General features: G+C 41.3%; 1 non-coding gene across 1 annotated transcript; it reads right to left on the reverse strand.

Annotated features, from left to right (window-relative positions):
- Nucleotides 1-5,366: 5,366 nt before the first annotated feature.
- On the reverse strand, nt 5,367-5,473 carry LOC123817833. The gene has a single exon (XR_006785533.1). It is a non-coding gene; the product is annotated as a U6 spliceosomal RNA (small nuclear RNA).
- Nucleotides 5,474-23,996: the final 18,523 nt, after the last annotated feature.

The raw sequence follows: 23,996 nt of genomic DNA on the forward strand, positions 1-23,996 counted from the left end.
GATAGAGAGAGAGAGAGAAACATCAATGTGCAGTTGCTGGGGGTCATGGCCTGCAACCCAGGTATGTACCCTGACTGGGAATCGAACCTGCGACACTTTGGTTCGCAGCCTGCACTCAATCCACTGAGCTACGCTAGCCAGGGCCATAGTGTTTTCTTATCATCCTTTGTAATAACACCTCTGTGGTGTTATTTCTCTTTCACTTTTTATCTGGGCCCTCTTCTTGATGATTCTGGCTAAAGGTTTATCAATTTTGTTTATCTTTTCAGAGAACAAATTTGGTTTCATTAATCTTTTTTATTGTGTTTTTAGACTCTACATCTTTTTATTTCTGCTCTGATCTGTATTATTTCCTTCCTTCTACTCACTTTGACCTTTGTTTGTTCTTCTTTTTCTAGTTCCTTCAGGTGTAGGTTAGATCATTTATGTAGACTTTTTCTTGCTTCTTGGAGTAGGCCTGTATTGCTATAAAATTCCCTCTTAGAGTTGCATTGGCTGTAACCCACAGATTTTTGGTCACTGTTTTTTCCTTTTCATTAGTCCCAAGGTATGTTTTGATTTTTCCTTGATTTCATTGTTGACCTATTCATTGTTTAGTAACATGTTACTTAGCCTCCATGTGTTTGTGTGTTTTATAGTTTGGTTCTTATAATTGACTTCTAGTTTCACACCATTATGATCAGAGAAGATGTATGATATGATTTCAGTCTTCTTGATTTATTGAGACTTGTTTTGTAGCCTAATGGGTGGTCTATTTTGGAAAATGTTCCACGTGTACTTAAAAAGAATGTATATTCTGCTGCTTGTGAGTGAAATGTCCTAAAAATATCAATTAAGTTCCTTTGGTCTAATGTGTCATTTAAGGCCACCGTTTCCTTGTTGATTTTCTGTCTGGATGATTTATCTGTTGGTGGTAATACAGTGCTAAAGTCCCCTGTTACTACTCTTTATGTCTCTCAGCATTTGCTTTATGTATTTAGGTGTTCCTCTATTGAATGTATAGATGTTTACAAGAGTTATGTCCTCCTGTTCAATTGACCCCTTTATTGTTATGAAATGCCCTCTTTGTCTCTTGTAACAGCCTTTGTTTTAACATCTATTTTGCCTAATATAAATATTGTCACACTTTTTTTCTCATTTCAATCTTCATGAAAAATCTTTTCCATCCCTTTACTTTTAGTCTGTATGTGCCTTACAATCTGAAGTGGGTCTCTTGCAGGCAGAATATGTGCATGTCTTGTTTTGTTATCCATTCAGCACCATATGTCTCTTGATTGGAGCATTTAGTCCATTTATAGTAATTACTGATAGATATGTAGTTATTTCCATTTCATTAATTATTTTCTGATGTTTTTGTACTTCTCTGTTCCTTTCTTATTCTCTTGCTCTCTTTTCTTGTATGTTGATGACTTTCTACAGTGTTGTATTTGGTTTCCTTTCTCAATTTCTTGTATGTCTCTTGTAGGTTTTTTGTCTGTTACCATGTGCTTCCTATAAACCAAACTATGCTTATAGCAGTCTATTTTAAGTCAATGGTTGCTTAAGTTTGTACACTTTCTAAAATCACTACAACTTTTACTTACCCCCTCCACATTTATGTTTATTATCTTTAAATTATTGTGTGTGTGTTTGTGTGTATCCCTTAATTTACTGTTCTGATTATACATAATCTTCCCATTTTTGTCTTTTTACCTTTATATTAGCTTTATAGTTGATTGATCAACTGCTTTTACTAAGTGATTACATTTGTCAGTGAGATTTTCTTTTCTATTTCAATATTTTCTGATTCACACTTTTGATCATTTCTTTTCTACTTAAAGAAGTCCCTTTAACATTTCTTATAATACTGGTTCAGTACTGATTAACTCTTAGTGTTCTTTTTCCTGGGAAACTATCTCTCCTTTGATGCCAAATGATAGGCCTGCTTGAGTGGAGTGATCCTGGTTTTATTTATTTATTTTTTTTACTTTTCATCACTTTGAATATTTCATGTCATTCCCCTCTGGCTGCAAAGTTTCTTTTGAATAAGAAGATGGTAGTCTTATGGGAGCTCCCCTGTATATAGCTAACTGCTTTTCTCTCGCTGCTTTTAAAATTCTCTCTTTGTCTTTAACCTTTGGCATTTTAATTATAATGTGCCTTGGTGGGGGCCTCTTTGAACTCATCTCGTTTGGGATTCTCTGTGCTTCCTGGACTTCCATGTCTGTTTACTTCACCAGGTTAGGGGAAATTTTCCATCATTATTTCTACAAGTAGGTTTTCAATCCCTTGCTCTCTCTCTTCTTGTGCCACTTTGGTGCAAATATTGGTGTGTTTGATGTTGTCCCAGAGGTCCCTTAAACTAGCCTCATTTTTTGGGATTCTTTTTTGGTTTTGGTGTTCCAATTTGGGTGTTTTCTGCAACTTTGTTTTCCAGATCACTGATTCAATTCTATGTTTTGTCTCATCTATTGTTGATTCCCTCTAATGTATTCTTCATTTCTGACTGGTTCTTTTTATGTTTCCTATCTCTTCGTTGAAGTTCTCACTGATATCATTGAGTATCCTTATAACCAGTATTTTGAACTCTGTGCCTGGTAGATTGCTTGTCTCCATTTCATTTCATTCTTTTTCTGGAATTTTGTTCTGTTCTTTCATTTTGAACATGTTCCTTTGTCTCCTCATTTTGGTTGTCTCCATGTGTTTGTTTCTTGAATTAGGTAGAACTGCTGCATCTCTCAATCTTGGTAGAGTATTTTTATATAGTAGGTGTCCTGTGGGGCCCAGTGGCACAGTCTCTCTAGGCACCTGAGCCAGGTGCTACAGTAGTGTGTCCCTTGTGTGGGTTGTGCATGCCCTCTTGTTATAGTTGAGCCTTGATTGCTGTTGGCACATCAGTGGGTGGGATTCCCATCAGGATCACTGGTTATTAGGATTAGCCTTGAATTCAGCAACAAGCTGTTGTGTGGGGTCTGACCCTATGGAGCAAGAATTACTTTAGTAAGACTCTAGGGCAAGCCAAATTCACCCTTTGTATATGTCATTTGTAGAGCTGGTTGGGTGATACTCTACTATGGTCTGAAGACAGCCACTGGGTGTGTTGGTTCTAAAGCCCCTTGCAAGGGGCTCTGTTGCAGGCCAATGTCAGCCCACCATTTGTGCCCAGTTTGGGTCTACCTGGTGGGAGCTACAAAGTGATCTATGGTTGGTTGCTGTTTGTGTTTGGCTTGAAGTTACCTGGAAGAGGCTATGCTGCAAACCAAACCTGGCTGCCACTAGTGCCAGGCTTGGGACCTTATGGTGGGCACCAGGTTGTGAATTGAGGTCCACTGCCACTTGTGCCAGTCTTGTGGTGCTTAGTTGAAGCCACATTCCAAGCCAACAGTGGCCTTAGCTTATGCCAGGGTTGGGGCACCTGATGGGAGCTACAATTCAAGTTGAGACTGGCCAACTCTTATGTTAGGCTTGGGACTGCTTAGCAAGAGGTACAGGACATGCCACAGCCAGCCACTGCTTGTATGGGGTTTGTGGACCTTTGAGAGATGTTATGAAGTTCTATAGTATGAACCAAGGCAAACCACTTATAAGGACAATCTGCTGGAAGTGGCTTGGCTGGGTGTGTGAGTTGGGTGGGGCAAGGCAACAATGTTAGCCAACTTAATGGAGAGCACAGATTTGGCACCCATCTGTGCCTGGATGGGAGGAACACTCAACAAAGGAGCAATGGCATCTCCCAGAGAGAGCTGCCTCAACCCCTGCCCCTCTAGCCCTTGCCCTGAAGCTCATCAAGTTAGTCCTCCCCATATAACTCTGGTGGTTTGCAAGCTGCTGTCCTACACTGAAGCCTAGAGCAAGTGAGTTTGTAAGTGAGTGAATCTGCTGGTGGGCCCCTCAAGAGGAACACCTAGGGCTCCACCAGGCCTTCATGTCACTTGGATGCAATCCCAGCTGATTTCCAAAGCCAGATGTTATGGGGACTCCTCTTTCTGGTACTGGATCCCTGGGCTGGGGAACCTGGTCTTGTGGTTTTAGGACCTCTCCCTCATGAGGTACCTCCACAGCTCATATATCCCTCCTGATTCTTAATCACAATACCTTGAATGTGGGACCAGCCCATTCTGTGTCTCCTCCCCTCCTAACAGTTTCATTGTGGATTCTTTATATCCTCAGTTATAGGATTTCTATTTAGCTAATCTTTAGGTGGTTCTCAATAATGGTTGTTCTATATTTTACTTGCAATTTTGATGTGGTCATGGGAGGAGACAAACACAGCACTAACCTTCTCTGCCATCTTGACCAGGAGTTCCCTGTCACTTATTTAAAAATAAACTAATACTTCCTTCATGGTTAATTTTTAATAGTTACAAATTCAAAAATATAACAGCATCAAAAATTGTAGTCCATCTAATAAAGGTCTTTTCTTGGGCCCTTAATATGCAATATTTCTCCAGTTAAGAACTAGAAAACTCTAGAGTTTCTAAGGAAAACTCTAGTTCCCAAGGAAAATTCTTTTCCTTGGGTGTTTAAAGGCAAATTTAAATAGCAAAAAGAAAAATTCTATTTTATTTTAATTATATTTTATTGATTATGATAGTGCAGTTGTCCTGATTTTTATCCTTTTGTCTCTTCCACTCAGCAACCCTCTCCACTCCCTTAGCTAATCTCCACACCATTGTTCATGTCCATGCATCATGCATGAAAGTTCTGTGGCTACTCCATTTCCTAGACTGTGCTTTACATCCCCATGGCCATTCTGTAACTACCTATTTGTACTTCTTAATCCCCTTACTTCTTCACCCACTCCTTCACACCCCTCCCATCTGACAACCATCAAAATTTTCTCTGTGTCCATGATTCTGTCTGTTCTTTTTGTTTGCTTAGTTTGTTTTTAGATTCAATTATTGATAGATACTTTTTTTTGGTCATTTTATTGTTCATAGTTTTGATTTTCTTCTTTTTCTTAAATAAGTCCCTTTAACATTTCATATAATAATGGTTTGGTGATGATGCACTCCTTTAGTTTTTTCATGTCTAGGAAGGTCTTTATCTGCCATTTGCTGCTAAAAGATAGCTTTGCTGAGTAGAACAATCTTGGCTGTAGGTCCCTGCTCTCCATGACTTTGAATATTTCTTGCCAATTGCTTCTAGCCTGCAAAGATTCTTTTGAGAAGTCAGCTGACAGCCTTATGGGAACTCCCCTGTAGGTAACTAACTTCTTTTCTCTTGCTGCTTTTTAGATTCTTTCTTTATCTTTAACCTTTGGCATTTTAATTTTGATGTGTCTTAGAGTGGGCCTCTGCATCCATCTTTTGGGACTCTCTGAGCATCCTGGACTTGCATGTCTATTTCCTTCATAACTTAGGCAATTGTTCTTTCATTTTTTTTTTAAAAATATGGAACGCTTCACGAATTTGCGTGTCATCCTTGCGCAGGGGCTATGCTAATCTTCTCTGTATCATTCCAATTTTAGTATATGTACTGCTGAAGCGAGCACCTTTCATTATTTTTTAAAACAAATTTCCAGAATCTGGCACCCCTATGATGCAAATGTTGTACCTCTTGAAGTTGTTCCAGATGCTATTTATACTATCCTCATTTTTTTTTAGATTCTTTTTTCTTGTTGTTCTGATTGGTTGTTTTTTGCTTCTTTATGTTTTAAATCATTGCTTTGATTTTTAGCATCATCATTCTATTGTTGTTTCCCTGTAAATTGTTCTTCATTTGAATTAGTGTATGCTTCATTTCTGACTGGATCTTTTTTATTCTGCTGAGGTCCTCACTAAGTTCCTTGAGCATCCTTATAATCAGTGTTTTGAATTCTGCATCTGAGAGATTGATTATCTCCATTTTGTTTAGTTCTTTTTCTGGAGTTTTGATCTGTTCTTTCATTTGGGCCATGTTTCTTTGTCTCCTCATTTTGGCAGCGTCCCCGTGTTTGTGTCTATGTATTAGGTAGAGCTACTATGATTCTGTCTTGGTAGAGTGGCCTAATAAAGTAAGTTTCATGTAGGATCCAGTGGCACAGCCTCCCCTAACACCCAAGCTCGGTATTCAAGGTGTGCCCTTCATGTGGGCTGAGTACACTTCTCCTCTTGTACTTGAGCCTTGGTTGCTGTTGGCAGATCAATGGGAGGGTACTAACCCAGGCCAGTCAGCTGCAAGAATTAGCTGTGACCACTTACCACCAACCTCTACCCTCCATGGGGGATCACTTATAAAGGGGCAGGGTGATGGTGCTCCGACATGGTCTGTAGCTGTCCACTGGGTGCACTGGCCCTGGGGTTTCCCAGGTGGTGCAGGCCGAGGTCAGCCCCTTCTTGTGTTCTGCCTGGGGCCACTCTATGTGAGCTATAAAGCAGTCTGAGATATCTGCTACTTGTGCTGAGCTTGGAGATTCCCAGACAAAGCCAAGCTGTGAATCTAGGCTGGCTGCTGCAAGTACTGGGCCTAGGGCTCACTGAGGCCAGCTGTTGCTTGTTTGAGAGGATTTAGGAAGTTATGAAGCATGAGCCAAAACCAGCCATTCATGTGCAAAAGCAGCTTGGGTGGGTGGAGTCTCTGAGGATCTCCAGTGCTGGGCAAACAGTGTTAGCCAGGTTGATGGAATCTCAGACATGGCACCACCTCAATGTCTCAGTGGCTCTGTGGGGGGAGAGCTCAGAAAAGGGACAGTAGCCTCTGCTCTCCTTGATGCCAGACACTAGTTTCTCCCAATATGCCACTGGTGCCTTTCAAGCTGCTACCCTGGTATTGGAGCTCAGAGGGAGTGAGTCTGAGTAGGTGAGTTTGTGTGGTTCTTTAAGAGAACCTGCTTGGAGTTCCAGCAATTTTTTTCATCAACTCAATCACCACTGGTTTTTGCAGCCAGAAATTGTGGGGACTTTTCTTTCTGGCACTGTCGCCCTGAGGTATGGGATTAGGACTCCTCACTCCTGAGATATTCCTCCAGAATTTGTATCCACCACTCGTGGGTGTGGGACCGGCCCATTCAGCATCTACGATGCCCTGTCCTACCAGTCTGGATGGATGTGTTTTCTTTAATTCTGTAGTTGTCAGATTTCCATGCAACTCAATTTCTGATGGTTCTGAGTGGTGGTTATTCTATATTTTAGTTGTAATTTTGATGTGGTTGCGCAAAGAAGCAAGGCATGCCGTCTGCCTAGGCTGCCGTCTTGGAGCTGATCTGGAGGATCGGCACAAAGAAAAATTTTAAAACACTGAAATAAAGAGGCTGGAACTGTATGGCTGTGCTATGAAACATGTTTGATAAACTGCCCCTGTGAGGACTGCCAGTGTGTGGATGTGTGTATGCACAGCACAGTGTGGTGCTCAACTTGTATAGCTCTTTTAAAACAAGCAGGCAGACTCATCACTATATCCAGGGGATGGTGCCTTTAATTATAAAGACCAACCTAAATAGGGTGTAGGGAGAAACGCCCCAGTTGAGGAACCAGCTAGGGGTTAGGTTTATATCCTGGCTCCACTACCAACCGATGATAACTCCTCTGAGCTTCAGTTTCTTCATCTGTGAAATGTTGGTAAGGATACCTAAGTAGCAGCATTGTTGTGAGGATTAAATTAGATGAAACGTTAGTGATTTGCGGTTGGAAAGCAGGCTTTCACTTATCACCACCGCCGGGATGTCTGTCTGCTTTCCTGCCTCCATCAACTGTTAAGGGGTTAGTGTGGTCTCTAAGAACATGAGTTTTGGAGTCAGTTGGATTCCAGCCAGGGATGCTGGCTTTGCTACTTAAAAATGTGTGACCTCGGGCAAGATATTCAATGTCCCTGAGACTCATCAGTGATAAGGAAAGCTACCACATAGATTAATTGGGCAGATATAAAGTACACGGTTTATATTTAGCTCTGACCATGGCAAGTGGTGGGAGATAGTCAATACAAACTGTTTTGCTACAACATACGTTTCCTAAATATGAATGACCTCACATGCCACGGATAAATGGGAATTGGTACAACATGGAAGCCATGTTGGTTCCTGTACAAATTTTTTTCTAGCACATTCATGTTTTGAAGCAACCAGAGGCAAGCTTTCTCACAGTAATTACCCCTTTTAATAGAGGAAACAGCACGCTATGAAGGCCTGAAGGAAAAGCTGACCATACACAGAGCTGCCTTCTTTAGCCACAGAAAGTGACTGATTTAGGAACTTTAAGAATCACCGTGTTTCCCCCTATCCAGCTTTTTGCAGATGAAGAAGCTGCAAAGACATTTCTCTTTAAACTAGAATGACAGATTGGTGAACACCATTCCTTAAATGGAATGTTTAATTTCGATGAACAAGGTTGCTATTAGAATGAATGCCCCCCCCGCACCCCCCCCCCGCCACCGCCCAGGACTTTTATCTCAAAAAGAAGTCCAGGAGCCTGAGGGTTCAAGGTTGGGATACAGCACACAAATGTTTGTATGAGCTTAGGTTTAATGGGACTAATATTTTAGTTTTGACATTGTTTTTGTTAGTGCTCTGTTTTGTTTGTGTTCTGTTTACAAAGTCACATGGATTTTGAGTGGTCTGCCCCAACCCTATTTCTTTCCCCAGCAGCCCAGCTATTTTTCAGCGGGCTGTCTGCGGAACGATGGGGGTTTTTCAGGAACACAAAGGCACAGAGACGTCTGTATATGTACCGTCTCCCCCTAATGTTTCTTACATAATTAAATTTTAAAAAACCCTGAGCAATATACAAGTGTAGTAACAAAAACAATGGCTTACATTTATTACGTTCTCTTTACAGAGGAGTTCACACTCATTTAATTCTCACAGCTACCCTGTGAACGAGGGGTGGCTATTACACTCATTTTATAAAAGCAGAAACTGAGATTTATAAGTAACGTGAGTAAACTGAGATTAAGTAACTTGCCCAAGGTCCCACAACTAGAAAGTGGTGGAGTGAGAATTAAAAACCTGTGCTTTTATCTATGCATTTAAACACGTATCAGATTGTTTTATTTTGTTGGGGGTTTTAAATGTAAATGAGATTATACTTAAATTGTTTTTGTAATTTACAGGTGTTGCCTTATTAGAAAGCCTAAGTAAAGGAAAGCTGTTAGTAATTCACAGCTATTTACATTTCACAGGACTCATGTTTCGTTCCAAGAAATCAGGCTCATCAATTATTTGCATTTGATTACAGGTTAATTGTACAAATAATTAGCCTTGAGACTAGACAGGAACATGAAAGTATAATGAATAGTTTTGCTAATTGCTCTTTTCTGTCATGGATGGTCCTGATCTGAAGTATTCACAGTGCCCCCATTCAGCTTGCTAAATTTCCCTCTTCCACTGTGGAAAAGTCCAGATGCAGGATGATGATTAGACTTCCTCTGTCATGCCACCCTAACCTATTGACTACAGCTATTGGGAGCAGTGTGTTGAGAAGGATGGGGAAGGGTGTCATCGGAGCCCCAGGGGGTCACATTTGATTACTGAATGTGTTTGCCGCAGGGAAGAGAGTGTGGATCGGCAGTGGGTGAGCCAGACATTGGCCATCTCTGGCCTGAGTATTGAGAAACGTACTTCCACCTTGGAGGTCATAGCATCACGCTTTCTGCTCCCTTGAACAGTCCTTAAATATGCTGTGTTCAGGAGCAGGGATATGAAAATGAATCAGGCATGGATACTATCTCCTAATAAGAAAGGCACAAATGGCTATACACAAATTAAAAAGTGCTAAGTGCCCTAAAAATAATATACTGTGTGACATCACATCAAAAGAGAGAATGATTATTTATAGTAGCAGGAAGGCTGGTGCAGAGATGGATCCAGTGTCCCCTCTCCAGCGAGCCTTAAAGGATAGATAGGGATGCCTGGTGGGGACGAAGTAGAGAAGGCTCAGCTTTTCCCCATTTGGGGGCAGATGATGAATCACCTGTTGTGGCAAGAAAGAAGGAAATGTGAAACAGGCACGTACAAGGGAAGAGCTCAGTGTGGCTGGAATGTAGGAAAAATAAAGGAAGGTGAAGTTGGGAAACCAGGGCAGGCCAGGTTGTAAAGGGCCTGGGAATGTTCTGGAACTTTGACTCTCAAGGTGTGTCCACAGGATGTTCACAGTTTTTACGCAACAAAAGGATCCTGTTGTCAACTATGTTGGAGAAACATCAAATTCAAAACAAACGGATTTCTACAGCACAGGCGGTTTCGGAGCTTTTCAAATGCTAATATACGCTGTGAGTTTCCAAGAGGGAAATTCAAAAATCCCAGACTTCATGATCATAGACGTGTTTTTCTTGGCCCACAGGATTAGCACAGCCTACAGGAGCTCTATGGAAGTAGTGACTACACAGCGGTGCGATACCCACGGAGTACACATTCGTCATTCCCTAATGACCAACTGGCTGATCTTCTAGAAAACTGTACTAGTGTTGCAGGAATAGGGAAAAAAATTATTTGCCCCAAAGAAGTCACTGACCCCTTTCCCTCCCTGTTTGCCCCTCTGCTTCATTGTTACAAGAATCTGCCTTCAGCTGCTGACTCTTGACCCCCTTTTCGGCCAGGCCCAGTTGTACGGCTCTTACTCCTGGAGCTCAGTTCCCACCGGATGAAAACTGGCCTTGTCTCAGGGCTCCAGCGGTGCCCTGTTTTGAATCTCCCATCTGTCATCCTGGGTCCCAGACGAGCTGCCTGCCCCGCTCGGTCGCCTGATGCCCCTTGACCCCCAGGACTCATTCTTTGCCTCCATTCTGACCTCTACATACTTTGAGTGCTTCTGGCCCTCCTGGTAAACCTCGAGATGTTCTGTCACCAGCTGCTCACAGCTCTGGGTGACTGTGGCTCCAGCTCCTGCCACTTGTTCAGAGACAAGGCACCTGTGTGCAATATTCTGGGGATCTAGACTCACGCACAACCGATAAATACCTTCTGCCATCTTCCCTGATTGTGGTGGCTTCCAGGACAGAGTCCGTAATTCTGCTGGGAGGGAAGATGAAAGCTGTAAGCTAAGATGCTGCCACTCTGAACCAGCTGTTGTGACCCAGAAAAAGGACTGGGGATTCATTGCCAGAGTGTGCAGCCAAGAATCGAGGCCCTAAAGGCCTACCGATTTTTAGAAATTGTTAGGAAAAATAAGGAACAAAAATACAAAAACATTACCTTAACTTTGTAAGGCAAGTTCACTTCTAGCCGATGCATTTCAAGAAAGAAAGAATGGAATTCACCAGTATTTCAAATGATGGAGGGACTGGAAGGGCTTCGGTACGAGGCCAGGGTGGAGGCCGGAGACTGACAAGGAGACGTGCTACCGGCTGGAGAACTGTGAAAGGGATGGAGAATGTAACCATGGACCAAAACCCAGTAAAAGCTGGTTACTAAATGTATGAACTCGTCACCTTCCCCCACCCCCAGCCTCCCAAGAGGTAGCATAGGCTGAAAATGGAAATAGCTTCAGAACTGCTTACATAACGTCGTGGCTGCTGGAACTGAGGTTACTGAGGGAAATATGACTGTTACAGAGAAGATGATAGGGAGGCCAAGTGTGTCTTCCTAATGCACAACTCTGCTTCATTCTCATATCGGTGGAAAAGATCTCAGGTTAAGACCATATATGCCAATCATACTTAAAAAAAAAAGTAAGATTGCCTGCATGAGTTCAGGCTAAGCACTTTTATATATATTATTATTTTCCATATACATTATTTTTAATCCTTACATCAATACCACAAGAGGTGATAATGACCCCCACATCATAGATGAGAAATCATTCTGATAGGTGCAATAACTACTCAAGGTCGCACAGCCAGTAAAATGGAGGAACTGGGACTTGAAGCCCAGGCATGCCCTGTTCTTCATGCCTAAATTTAGTCTGAGACTACCAGCCAGAATTCCTAAAGTGGTGCCTTTGCCCTTTGCTCATTGCTAAATGACCTCAGTTATTATAGGTGCCGTGCCTTTGTTCATATTCCTCAAAAGTTCAAAGGACGTAGCAGGAGGGAGGAGACGATTAGGGTCCTTAGGGCTGAGACAAGAACAGGAACTGGAGGGTGTAACGGGCAGGCACTTCTCGCATTCTGTATCAAAATTCTCACAATGCCCATTTTAACGTCCATTTTGGACTTGTGAAGACTGAGTCTTAGATTATGTAAAACACCTGGGAGCCCACAGTGGCAGGAGAGCCAGTATGTGAAGTCGGAGCTGCCTGGTGCCAACGCCACCTCCCTGGAAGGGGGAGGGAGCAGTCGTCTCTGCTCTCCTTCCTTGGAGGGGGGCCCCCTCAAAGGTTACCTCTGTTGCCACCAACTCCAGAGGGCCCTCAGCTCCTCACTTTTGCTAAGTCAAGGGCTGGCAGGGACAGAGGAGGTCCGTGCCATGCAGAATTCCAGATGGAGTTGCGTCTGTTGAATGGATTTTGATGAGTCCCACCTTTTACCTTTGTCAACATTTTTCTTAGCTACATTGCTGGTTTTTTACCAAGACAGATGGATATTCTGATTTCTCTAACTCAGGGTTTTTCAACCTCAGGCATATTGACATTGTAAGTAGGAGACTGTTTTGTTGTCCGGAGCTATCCTTTGCATTGGAGGACATTTAGCCACATCCCTGGTCTCTTGATCCACTGGATACCAGTAGCACCCCCGCCTGCTCCACCAGATGTGACAACAAAAAACACCTGCAGACCTTGCCAAATGTAGCCTGGGGGGCAAACTCACCCCCTGGTTGAAAACCACTGCTACAACTCAAGGGGGCTACATGGTCTCCTTGCCTTTCTACTCCAAACCCAGCAAACCTCTCACATCCATCCCCAGGAATATGAGCCAAGGAGAGACTGTCCAATGACACCTGTGGGCGGAGTCTGGCTTTTCCAGTTTGGGGGAGGGAACTCAGCACAGATTGCTGGCCCTGTACTTACTTGATGCCCCCATGAGACGTGAAAAATGTAGACCTTTCAATGTGCAGATGGCTCGCACTGCTTAATTACCAGCCGAAAGCACGCGAACATTTTCCTCCCTCTCCCAGCCTGCAGCAGCCCACCAGGAGCGGCGGAGGCATTAACAACAGGGAGCGGTTGCCCTTTCCCGCATCCTTATCACACATTAATTATTTTATTCTAAAGAGACAAAGTAGAGAGAATGTAACATATGATTCTGACGACACTTTTTTAAAAAACTGTCTGCTTTTCCTAGTGACTAGAGCATAGGAGCTGGTTGCTAGGCAACTGGGAAACTGCAGACTTGTGTACTGGCCATGCTGGTTTCGGAAATGAGCCATAAAAGGAATTCCCCAGTGAGAAGGGATCCCATACCATTGCTTGGTTTCCATGGACACCATACATAAGTGATGGATCCTGGGTTACAGGTCCTGCTTAAGAAAAAATATGTCACCTCACTTAAAACTTGAGTGGTGTGAGAAAGGTATGGAAGGGAGTCTTCTTGCCCTACATTATACACCGGGCACATCCAAACCCCTGCCCCACGTGCTCCCTCTGAAAGAGAGGTCTGAATCTAAGTGGCTGAGACATTCCATCCAATTTCAGCTCTGCTTTTATTTAGTATGTTCCAGTCTTTGCTTGAGTTGGAAGGGAGCTGCAATCTAAAAAGCAAATTTTCAAGCAAGAAAAGATGCCCTGATGGCCAACAGGCTGTCTGTCTATCATCCACCCGTCTGGGGGGCCACACAGTGCCAAGATCAGGCACAAGGGCAACTCTCTGTGTTCACACGTTCTATTGGAATCTCACAAAACAAGAGAGATTAGCAGAGAAAAAGACAATAGCCATGACTTCAAAATGAAATTGGCATGTCATGCAGAGCAAGGCACACAATAGGCCACTGCAATTCTGTCAGAAATTAGAAACAGACTTCAGATAATAGGGATGAAAAATGTGAGGCAAATATAAAGATGTGGAGCTTAAATCCGAAGGTGCGCAGGTCTAAGCTGGGCTTCCTCTGCTGAACAGTGGCACAGATGGACCCATCTGTAACATTACAGATGGCATCCCCAGGGACAGGAGACTTGGGACCCTAGACTGTAACCCCCAAGTCTCAAGGATGAGGAGGAACAGACCCAAAGAAGGGTGGGGATTTGCTCAAGGTCATTGAAGACAACCATTTCTGAATGGTGGTCTATATAAAACAACTCTGCATTCTTAACACTGCTGCATAACAAATAACCCCAAAATATAACTGCTTATGACAACAAATAGCGATTGTCTTACAATTTCTGTGGGTCAGGTGTCCAGGAGCATCTGAGCTTCAGGCTTGAGGTCTCTCACAGGCTCTGATCCAGCGTCAGAGGGGCTGCAGCCGTCTCAAGGCTCAGCCAGGGGAGGATTGCTCACGTGGCTGTTGGCTGGAGACCTCACTTTTTTGCTATGTGGGCCTCTCAATAGGGTGGTTCACAACATGGTAGTTGGCTTCCTCCTGGCCAGACAGCACCCCAGATGGAAGTCACAGTCTTTTTAACTTAAGCTCAGAAGTGATGTCCCATCATTTTCATCATATTCATTAGAATCAAGTTACTAGGTCCAGGCCCTACTGAAACATAGGGGAATTTAAGGGCACATATTATAAGAAAAGAGGATGAATCAAAAGCATAAAGGGAATAAAGACCAGAGAGCAGAGAATGGAAACAGGATGAGAAGAGGGCTGGGAAGCAAGAAACAAAAAGCCTTAGCAGACAGTACATGAGAACAGGGAGAGAAAATTTTTAGTGAGAGGTGAGTTTGGGGCAGGGGAATGATGGTGGCAGACCTGTACAAAAAAATGGAGAAATGGGGAGGTGTGTAGGACTGGGACAGAGGGTAGCAACTGGGGAAAATAATGACAACAATGATTTATTGAGTACTGACAATATGACTTGCACGAGCTCATTTAGTCTTTATGTCATCCAACACTGTAGATGCTGTTATTTCCAGCATTATCAGAGTTAGAGAAATTGAATCTTAGAAGGATTGGGTACCTGCTCAAGTCTGTGCCATCAAGAAGTGGCTGCAGGTGGCAGGGCATCTTCTTCCAGGTAACTGGCCCCAATCCTCACAGTCATCTTAAGCAAGGGGAACTGAGAATTATGGGGGTTTACTGCCTTTTCTTACTGTACATGGATGTCAGCTTCTCTCTCTCCTGCCTCCCCTAGAGTCCCATGTCCCAGCACAGATTCAGAAGGCTGGATTTCTTGCTGGTGGCAGTCGGCTCATCAGAACATGAATTGCAGAGCGAGTGCCTCAATTAGTCACATGGACCCATATAAAATAAAGCTCTTCTGCTAGGCTGTGTAGTTATTTCTCCACAACAGTATTGCTACGAGCTAAGATGAGGATACTTATTCTTCAAACCCCTGTAATGCCTTGAACTGTCTTGAGCAGATATCTAAAAACAAAAAACAAAAACAAAAAAAAACTTCATGGAACTGAACATTTACTTCCACTGAATCCAAGAGAAATCCTGCTGTATTAACTTATTAGCTTCACAGCGAAGTGGGGAAAGACTGGCTCCCTCCCCTCAGCCCAGCTCTTCACCAGCTGTTTGACTCTGGGCAAGTGACTTAACCACACTGGAATGCAGTGTCCTTATCAGGAAAATAGGTTGGCTAGATAATCTTTAAAGTTTTCTCTAGCTCTCAAACCTCACAATTTACATACCAGAGACTAGAATTAGGAACCATAGAAATGGTCAATGAACCTGATATGGGTACATGCCACCCCTTAGGCAGACTTGGCATAGAACTGTTCTGGATTCCATTTTGTCAAAATCCATCAACATGCCTCTCAAGGGAAGCTCAGCTCTACTCTTTTGTGGCATCTGTGTACAACAGAGACTCCATGAGCTTAATTCTCCTCATCGCCAAGGTCCCTCTGTAATGCTATATTAGGAACTGGGCCCCTGGTTCCCTTTGTAGTATTTCTATATGAAGAAAATGTTTTGAGAGAAATACTTCACTTTCCTGTTAATGAGTCTGCAAAAACCTTTCTGATTTGAAGGAAATGCATATAGAAGGCACTTACCAATGGTCATCGCTTTAGCGACTTTCAGGAGCGACAGAGAGCCTGCCTCCTCTCACACACTCCAAGAAGAGAAGTGCAGCAGATGTGTTGGTGTCCTGCCCATGGCCATTTACATTTCCACCATCCACACTTGGCTTCCAACCACCAGCACTCAGAGTCCAAGAGCTTTCTTGGATTGCAGTAGCCCCTGCCCATGTAGAAGGTAGAAGTGCTGGAAAATTAACACCCACTCCCTCACTGGAGGTGGCCATTGATCTATGGCTGAAGAAACTGATGTATAAATATCCTATCTTCCTTACCCTTGGGTGAGGTATATCCAAGGCATGTCTCAATCACCGTCTCCCAGAAATCCCCAGCAGGACTGAGCCCCACTCACTTACCAATGGTAGTAACCTACTCTATGACATGTCTTTTACTGACTTTCTTTCCTTTCTTGTGTCACTTTGCACTCCCCTCCTGGTACTTTCTGGCATTACCTCCCTAATAAACCATTTGAACTTCAACCCTTATCTTAAGGACTGCTTCTAAAGGAACCCAAATTTCTGCTAGGGCAATAGGCAGGAACAGAAAACAATCACTATCATTTTAAAAAAAAGAAGATTTCTATGAGCAATGTGCTCCTGTGGTGCACTTCAGACTTATTGACAGTTCATTACCTTCCCTAACGGAAAAGTTATGGTATAGATTAGGCAAGAGGTGCTGCGTACTAAAGACCGGAAATGAAGACGAAGCTCCTCTGAAATGCTCATGGAGTTTGTTAGAAATACTGACTCCATTTACAAAACTTCTGTTTACTCACCCTTTTCCTCTGTTGAGAGAACTGCAGCAGCCCTTGAGTCTCATGTCCATGGAGTCATCCGGAAAAACATGCTGCTTGGGAACAAGGATCTTTTCAGAGGAGACAGTGCTGGAGCTCAGCGGTGCCCGTCCTGGATCATCTGGTTTGCCTCCAGCAACATCTGGTCCAGAGGCTGCCCAGTGCAGAGGGATGGGGGAAGGGAGAGCAGAAACATTGTAACTTGAAGGATAACTGAATAGGAAGCAGCTTACAGCATGTGGGCTCAATTTTCCTCAAAAAGCTCATAATATAACTGTCAAAAAATGGCACCATGAACCCAAATTATAAGATAATTATGTTTAGTCCCAAATTCAACACAATAAAGGTTATTTGCTCTCATGTCCTAGCAACCATCTCATAGCAGGGAGAAAAATACCATACAAAAACAAAGTGTAAACTCGCAAAGCAGTAATAAAACTAGCACACAACTATTCATTTCAGGTCTATTTTGAAAAGCTTTCGATAATGCCAGTAATTCCCTGTAAAGCTTCTATTCTTTTGCCACAATTCCCTTCTGGAGATAGAAAAAGCTTTTGCTGTTCGACAGTCATTCCTTTCAGGAAGATAAAGTCTACTTTATTTCCCAATTTAAAATGTTTGCCATTCTTAAAAATAATAAAAGAAAGAAATCCCGGACCACCTATATCCAGCTAAACCTACCAAGTAGGCAGGGCTTAGTGGCAATATCAGTGTGAATCCTTCTTGTCTTGCATGACAAAATTCATTTAATGGCCTTAACAAGGAGATTAAATGTAGCCCAAGAGCTTCGTCCACAAGATGCTGAATCATTCCAATAAAGAGTAGAAAATTAAACCAACTGTCAACACAGTTCTAAAAATTCTGATGCTTCATAGCATTTAGGCTGGCTGGTATCCCTTTTGATGTCCTGGGTGACACCATGGAAGCTGAGGATTCCTCTGGGTACTGACAACAGAGGAAGGAGGAGGAAGGGGCTTAAGGCGACTTTGACTGCAAGAAAAAATCTACTTAGACATGCTCCAGTAAGAGGGCTCTAAGCTCTCTTACTTTCACTGACTCCAACAAAATGGAGGAATGGGAACCAGCAGCAGTTGAGGTGGGGGAGTGAGGTGGTAGAAAAAGGGCAGTCAGGGCTGTGAGCAGGGACAGTTGCACCTAGAAGGAAGTGGGCATGTGGGCAATTAGTCTCTTTAATATATACAGGACAACAAAAAGGGAAATACACAGGAATAGAAGGTAGAAAAAGAATTTAAAAGGACAAACCAAAGAAAAAAGGAAGATATGCATAAGCTCAGGAGTCATGATATACCATCAATACATGCTTCAGCCAGCAGTCAGCAGCTCACTGGCAGCAAAGATCAACTATCCCTATTCAGAACCAGCCTGCATGATACTGAGAGATTGTAAATACAAAGCCCTTCTAATTTATCCAAAATGGTCATTCTAATTTACATGATTTACATTCTGATTTTATGGACTATTTTTAAAGAGATAAAATATTAATAGAAAAGATGTATATGATCTTGATGAAGTCCTTGTACTTTTTATATTTAAGTTTTAGAGTTTTAATAATTTGGATTAAATGTATTATAAAAAAGACTGATCTTTCAGTCACAATGGCAGAGTAAGTAAAGACTATGTTTGTCTATCCTCAAACCCACATTAAAATTGTAACTGAATTATAGAGCAACCATCATGGACAATCAAAAGATAGCATAAGACAAGTGAAAATGAAAACACAACAAACCAAACCTACAGGACACAACCAAAGCAGTTCTAAGAGGAAAATTTATAGCAATACAGGCCTACTTAAAGAAACAAGAAAAAGTTCAAATAAACAATCTACGCTTATACTAAAAGGAAATAGAAAAAGAACAAACAAAGCCCAAAGCAAGTAGAAGAAAGGAAATAAAGAGATCAGAGAAGAAATAAACAAAACAGAGTCTACAAAAATAGTAGAAAACATCACTAAATCCAAGAGCTGGTTCTTTAAAAAAAAATTTGATAAACCTTTAGCCAAACTTATCAAGAAAAAAAGAGAGGGGAGAAATGACAATCCATACTCCAGAAATACAAAAGATCATAAGAAAATACTATAAACAATCATATACCAATGAATTGGACAACCTGGAAGAAATTAGTAACTTCCTAGAAACATACAATCTTCCAAGATTGAACCAGGAAAAAAAAGAAAATCTGAACAGACTGATAACTGCTAACAAAATTGATTTAGTAAGCAAAAAACACCCAACAAATAAAAATCCTGGACCAGATGGCTTCACAGGTGAATTTTCCCAAATATTAAAGGAAGAGTTAATACCCAGTCTTCTCAAACTATTCCAAAAAATTGAAGAAGAGGATCCCTAACTCGTTTTTGCAAGGCTAGCATTACCCTAATACCAAAACCAGGTAAACACATTACAAAAAAAAAATTATAGGCCAATATCCCTAAGGAACAAAAATCTTCAACAAAATATTAGCAAGCCAAATTTAGCAAAACATTAAAGACATCATACACTATGATCAAGTGGGATTAATTCCTGTTGTGCAAGTTTGGTATATATCTGCAAATCAATTAATGTGATACACCTAAAAAATGAAGGATAAAATTATATGACTATATTAATAGGTACAGAAAGGGCATTTGACAAAATCCAACATCCATTTATGATAAAAACTCTCAGCAAAGTGGGGACAGAGGGAACACACCTTAACAAAATAAAGGCCACATGTGACAAACTCACAGCTAACATCATGCTCAATGGTGAAAAGCTGAAAGCTTTTTAAGATCAGGAACAAGGCAACGGTGTCCACTGTCACCACATTCTTTCAACATAGTATTGAAAGCCCTAGCCAGAGCAATGAAACAAGAAAAAGAAATAAACATATCCAAATTTTAAAAGTAGAAGCACAACTATAATTATTTGTGGATGACATGGTACTAATTATAGAGAACCCTACAGATTTCATCAAAAAACTATTAGAACTAATAAATGAGTTCAGCAAAGCAGGATATAAAATTAATATTCAGAAATTAGTTGCACTTTTATACACCAATAACAAACTATCATAAAGAGAAATTAATGATCCCATTTATAATTGCATCAAAAAGAATAAAATGCCGAGGAATAAATTTAACCAAGAAAGTAAAAGACCTGTACTCAGAAAACTATAAGACACTGAAGAAAGAAATTGAAGAAGATATAAATAAATGGAAGAATATACCGTGTTCATGGATAGGAAGAATTAATATCATTGAAATGTCCATACTACCCAAAGCAATCTAAAGATTCAGTTCAATCTCTATCAAAATACCAATGGCATTTTTCACAGAACTAGGACAATAATCCTAAAATATATGTGGAACCACAAAAGACCACAAACAGCCATGGCAATCTTGAGAAAGAACAAAGTTGGAGATACCACGTTACCTGATATCATACTACACTACAAGGCTATAGTAATCAAGACAGCATGGTACTAATATAAAAACAAACATATCGGTCAATGGAATAGAATAGAGAGCTGAGAAATAAACTCACACCTCTGTGATCAATTAATCTATGACAAAGGAGACAAGAATATACAATGAGGTAAAGACAGACTCTTTAACAAATGATATTAGGAAAACTGGACAGATACTCTCATACATGTAAAAAAATGAAATTAGATGACTTTCTTGCACCATATACAAGAATAAGCTCAAAATTGATTAGAGATATAAAGGTACAACTCAAAACCATAAACATCCTAGAAGAAAAGATAGTCAGTAAACTTTTACATCACTCTTAATAATAACTTTTTGAATATGTCTTCATGGGCAAGGGAAACTAAAGAAAAAAGATAAACATTGGACTACATCAAACTAAAATGTTTTGCACAGCAAAAAGAAACCATCAATAAAACAAAAAGACAACCTACTACATGGGAAAAGATATTTGCCAACTATACATCTGACAAGGTTTACCATCCAAAACATATAAGTAACTCAGACACCTTAACACACACATACAAAAACAAATGATTTTATTTAAAAAATGGACAGAGGACCTGAATAGACATTTCTCCAAAGAGGATGTATGGATGATCAAGAGACATACCAAAAGATACTCAATACCCCTCTTCATCAAGAAAATACAAATTAAAACCACAACCAGATATCACCTCAAATCTGTTAGAATGGCTATCATCAATAAATCAGCAAACAAGTGTTGGTGAGGATGCAAAGAAAAGGGAATCCTGGTGCACTGTTGGTGGGAGTGTAAATTGGTGCAGCCTTCATGGAAAATAGTATGGAATTCCCTCAAAAAAACTAAAAATAGAACTACCTTATGACTCAGCAATTCCATTCCTGGGTATTTATCCAAAGAAATCCAAAACACTAATTCTAAAAGATATATGCAAGCCATGTTCATTGCAGCATTATTTACAATAGCCAAGATATGGAAGCAACCTAAGTGCCCATCAATAGACAAATGGATAAAGAAGTGGTACATACATAGAAGAAAATATTACTCAGCCAAAAAAAAAAAAAAAAAGAATGAGATCTTGCCTTTTGCAACAACATGGATGAACCTAGAAGGTGTTATGCTAAGTGAAATAAGTCAGGCAGAGAAAGACAAATACCACATGATTTCACTTATAAATGGAATCTAAAAAACAAAATAAATGAATTTACAAAACAATAACAAACTCATAGATACAGGGAACAAATTGATGTTTTCCAGATGGGAAGAGGTTTGGGAGTGGGTAAGAAATGTGATGGGATTAAAAAGTACAAGTTGGCAGTTATTGAAAGTCTTGAGGATGCAAAATACAGCATAGGGAATATATTCAATAATATTATAATAACTATGGTGGTGTCAGGTGTGCACTAGAGTTATTGGGGGATCACTTCATAAGCTACATAAATGTCTAACCACTATGCTGTACACCTGAAACCAATATAATATTGAATGTCAACTCTAATTGAAAAGAAAATGGAAAATGTATATAAAAATGATCCATAATTCTATTCTGGGCACTCTGATGTTTCGTGCTCCAGCTGTGGATGTCAGTTAGCTCCACTAGGTTTGATTTCATATATATGGTGGCCATTCTTCTCCCAAAATTTGTTAGCTAAACTTTAATAAATCAGTGTTTAAATTTCCCTTTAATTTTTATCAGAATTTTTTCCTGAATACATGTGAAATTAAAGCTTATATGGATAAAGAGTTGAATAAGACATATCTCTGTCTTTACGGATTTTGTAATTTGACAGGGAAAAGTTTGAGTGGAAGGGGAATGAGACACAATCAGACGTATACACTAGTAACTCCAAAGCAGTAAACAAATTACACAGTGTTATCTGCTTCAGTGCTGGCTCTTCTTTAGCTCACTGATCCCAGCTGGTTGCAGCCTTAGACTACCCCTCACCTCTTCGTCTCCTCATCCCCAATCTTTCTATCTAAATCTCACCTATCCTTGCATGTTACTCATTTTGTAACCATGTAGTCTTATCAAATCCTTCCATAGCTTGTGATCTCTTAGGAACTTCTGCAGCTTTTTCCAGTCCAGTGTGACAGAAGTTACTGTTGGAGGATAAGGGGTACCTTTAGATACCCTGAGTCAACTGGCTCAGTGAAGTCTCCTGGGGAGATTCTGTGTACTGAGCTGCTGGGCACCAGACCCCTTTTGCTACCCAGATACTTACTCCACTGTCATTTCTGGCTTGATCTGAGACTTCACAGTTCTGATTCCTACCATAAGGATTCTTTATACTTTGATCCAGGGAGTGAAGGGAGAGGAGAGGGGGAGGAAACCAAGGGGAAGAATGACTGGTGGGCTTGCCAATGCTCATTCCCTTTCTTGCCTTCCTGTCCACACCCATCCAGGTGAGAAGCCACACAGCTGCAGACAGGTTCACACATCTACATCAGCCCTGTCCTTAAAAACAGGCTGAGCACCAAGGACAAGTTTGGTCTGATGACTGTGAAGGTACTCTGTGGTTGCCCTTACAGAAGGGTGTATCATCCTGGAAGCCCTGTCCCTGGAGTTTTGGGTACCGTAGCTCCTGCCTTTATTCCCTCTGCCCTGATTCCAATGGCAGTAGGAATGAAAGGCCCAGGACTTGACAGTCTGCCTGTTGCCAGCATCAGTGCTTGTCTGTTACCCAAGGGTCCTCATTAGATACTTCAGGCTGGTGCCCAAGGGCCATGGTAGTAATAAACTCTTACCACTTTGGAAGTGCAGCCTTTTGCATAGGCTCTAGCCAAGAGATCTGATTCTTACCAGAACCTAAAGGGTAGGTTTTATTGGGATTCCTGCACCCAACTTGAAAAGCTAGTTCATGTGCCCATTCAATCCACACACTTGTGGTGCCCTCCTATTCCTGAGAAAAGGTCAAATGTTCCACATTTACTGTGACTCTAGAGATCACTGTGGGGAAGCTGACCAACTGTGCCAGTTTGCTCAGGAGTAAGGGGTTTCCAGGGACTTGGGACATTCAGTCCCAAGCAATTTGGGACGAGAAGATCACTCGTCCCAAAGTTAGAACCCCTGACTTCTTCTTTTTTTTTAATATATTTTATTGATTATGCTATTACAGTTGTCCCATTTCCCCCCTTCACTCCCCTCCACCCTGTACAACCTCTCCCACCCACATCCCCCCTTTAGTTCATGTCCATGTGTCATACTTATAAGTTCTTTAGTTTCTATATTTCTCATACTATTCTTACCCTCCCCCTGTCTATTTTCAACCTACAATCTATGCTACTTATTCTCTGTACCTTTTCTCCCTCTCTCCTCCTCCCACTCCCCTGTTGCTAACCCTCCATGTGATCTCCATTTCTGTGGTTCTGTTCCTGTTCTAGTTGTTTGCTCAGTTTGTTTTGGTTTTGCTTTAGGTGTGGTTGTTAATAATTGTGAGTTTGCTGTCATTTTACTATACATGTTTTTTTTAAATCTTCTTTTCTTAGATAAGTCCCTTTAACATTTCATAAAATGAAGGCTTGGTGATGATGAACTCCTTTAACTTGACCTTATCTGAGAAGCACTTTATCTGCCCTTCCATTCTAAATGAAAGCTTTGCTGGATAGAGCAATCTGGGATATAGGTCCTTGTCTTTCATGACTTGGAATACTTCTTTCCAGCCCCTTCTTGCCTGTAAGGTCTCTTTTGAGAAATCAGCTGACAGTCTGATGGGAACTCCTTTGTAGGTGACTGTCCCCTTACCTCTTGCTGCTTCTAGGATTCTCTCCTTCATTTTTACCTTGGC

Source organism: Phyllostomus hastatus, unplaced genomic scaffold (genome assembly GCF_019186645.2).
Source record: "Phyllostomus hastatus isolate PE091 unplaced genomic scaffold, TTU_PhHast_1.1 phas_contig_210, whole genome shotgun sequence".
Classification (NCBI taxonomy): domain Eukaryota; kingdom Metazoa; phylum Chordata; class Mammalia; order Chiroptera; family Phyllostomidae; genus Phyllostomus; species Phyllostomus hastatus.